Genomic DNA, 2,630 nt, shown 5'->3' with positions numbered 1-2,630 from the left:
CTGTAAGAAGGAGTCAAGGAGTAGCAGTAGAAAGGCTGCAGAAAGAGTCAGGAGCCCAGAGGAGGGGGCAGAGGAGGTGAGGGGGTGGGGACAGAAAGAGGAGACGAAAGCAGACGACAGAATATTGCTAGAGAGCTGGAAAGGAGGTGAAAGGAGACAATTTTAGAGAAGAAAATATTTTTGGTCGCTACCCGGATTCGAACCCGGGACCTTTGAATGAGAGGCCAACACCTTAACCTCTAGGACACGAGAGCCCCCTGATCATGCTTTAGTTTCTTAGTAATTATTTTGGCTGCAATATGTTGTACTCTTTGTAGTTGTTGTAACTGTTCATCAGGTACACCAGCCAGTAAGGAATTGCAATAATCAATCCTTGACAATATAAGTGATGTTATTAAAGTTTTGGTGACACCAACAGATAGATATTTTCTAATGCTCCCTATTTTCTTCAGTTGAAGATATAGATTTTTACAAAGATTGGATACATGGGATTTCATTGACATATTTTGATCTAGCACTACACCTAATTTTTTTTATTTTAGTTTGGGCTGATATTTCGTGGCCATTGATGTTTATTCTGATATTGTCGATTTCATTGCATGCGCTGCTACGAAGAAATAATATTTCGGTCTTATCCTCATTTAACTTTAATTTTTGTTCTTAAGCATCCATTTTCTTATATCATTGATACATCTGGCGATTCTATCTATGATATTGTGTACATTATCAGTTGTAGTGAATCCATACAGCTGTGTACCGTCTGCAGAAAGATGGTAATTGAGGGCATATAAAGAAATTATTGATGACAGACTTTGCGTGTGCATTGTAAAGATGACAGGACCAAGGACCGAACCCTGAGGAACTCCATACTTTAGAGGTAACCTATCTGACACATCATTGCCAATTTTCACTGACATAAATCTATTGTCTAGATATGATTTAAACCACATTAGAACAGTACCTGATAGTAAAAATGAGTTTTCCAATCTCTCTAGTAAAATTTCGTGGTCGATGGTATCGAACGCCGCTGACAAATCAAGTAGAACCAAAACACAGACTTTTTTATTATCGATTTCATTTAAAACATCTGATGATACCTTTAAAAGAGCGATTTCCGTACTGTGTGTACTGTGATCACAATTTTTGTAAACACCAGAGAGCTCTATTCTAACAAATTCCTTAATAAATACTAATGAAAACCCCCAGTGGGTGGTTTCTACGGATTTTAAAAGTTTACAGCCGGGACACGCTTTTAAGAGCAAGTCCGTCATTTTTTTTTTCTAATCGCAAGAATATGTTTATTGAACGCATGTTTTGGTAACTTTTAGCGAAAAAAAGTGTTCACCATAAAACTTATTTCTTGTTACTAGCTTTGCTACTAAAAAGTGTCACTGGTGAGCTGTGATGCGTAGGCCAATATGCGTATGCAAAATGTGTGTGAGAAGCGCAAAGTGCTGTTCCATTTTCTGTGTGAAGGAGATTTGTAGTTTGTAGTGGGTCTATTGTATATAAATTTATTAAGAAAAGTTTGTTAATCTAGCCCCAATTGCTGTGGAACAATATGATTTAGTTAAGACAAATTTAAACAAACTGCTGTGCATAGTAGTATGGGTGACATTGATTTGCTCGTTAGAAAGATTTTTGAGGCTAAGTTGCGCCACGAATTTTTGACAGCACTGTAAGTACAAAGGAGACTTCTTGTGTCTGTCTCGACAAATTGTTATTGCACAACACGCGTGAGTGTTCCTCGCCTGACTGGCTGCGTTTCACTTGCTCTGTGTAGCTTTTGTGACCGTCTGGTGTATTACCAATGGAATACATCCTTCTGGGACTATATTATTAAATATACATTTCGCCCAACTTATTAAGCATTTCAGACCATCATTCTCGGGATAAACTGTGTGTACAAAAAGCTGTTTACCAAGTTTTCGTCATGGAATTTTCTTGTTCTCATTTCAGTAATTTTCAATCTCAACAGCGTTGTACACGACCGCACTTTGCCCGCCCAACAAGCGGTTGGCTTCACAATGACGTTATTGTCCCAACCCTTGAGCCCGGACAAGTTTCACTCCTTTTACAACTGGTGATTGTTTACAACCACGACCTTACTGCAAGTACTGTGTGTGCTGTGAGAACTCGTTGTGTGTGTGTGCATATGTGAATGTGTGTGTGAGTGTGTGTGTGTTTGTGTGTGTGTGTTTGTGTGTGTAAAAGAGAGAGAGAGAGAGAGAGAGAGAGAGTTATGGGTGTATGTTTGTGTGAGAGAGAAAGAGAGAGAGAACTATGTGTGTGCTGTGAGAACTGTGTGTATGTGTGTGTGTGTTTATGTGTTTGTGTGTGTGTGCGTGAGTGTGTAAGTGTATATGTGTGTAGGAGGGGGGTGGGGGTGCTGTGAGAACTATGTGTGCTGTGAGACCATGTGTGCTGTGAGACTGTGGGCTGTAAGAACTCTCTGTGTTTGTGTGTGTGTGTGTGTGTGTGTGTATGTGTGTGTGTGTGTGTGTGTGTGTGTGTGTGTGTATGTGTGTGTATGTGTTTGTGTGTGAGTGAGTGAGTGAGTGAGTGAGTGTGTGTGTTTATGTAAGAACTGAGTATGTGTGTGCTGTGAGAACTATATTATGTGTTGTAAG

The 2,630-nt window shown here is 39.6% G+C and overlaps 1 protein-coding gene across 1 annotated transcript in view; it reads left to right on the top strand.

Moving 5' to 3' along the window:
- The first annotated feature begins 838 nt into the window (after positions 1-838).
- LOC101857261 overlaps positions 839-2,630 on the top strand; it is a 7,699-nt gene continuing 5,907 nt past the window's right edge. The window contains exons 1-2 of the mRNA XM_035970879.1: positions 839-877; positions 1,979-2,083. The gene's annotated coding sequence lies outside the window, so the exon portion shown is untranslated. The remainder of the gene's footprint in view (positions 878-1,978; positions 2,084-2,630) is intronic.

Source organism: Aplysia californica, unplaced genomic scaffold (assembly GCF_000002075.1).
Source record: "Aplysia californica isolate F4 #8 unplaced genomic scaffold, AplCal3.0 scaffold00332, whole genome shotgun sequence".
NCBI classification, from domain to species: Eukaryota; Metazoa; Mollusca; class Gastropoda; order Aplysiida; family Aplysiidae; genus Aplysia; species Aplysia californica.
The sequence above is the reverse complement of the archived record's forward strand: the minus strand, read 5'-3'. Positions and strand labels throughout refer to the sequence as shown.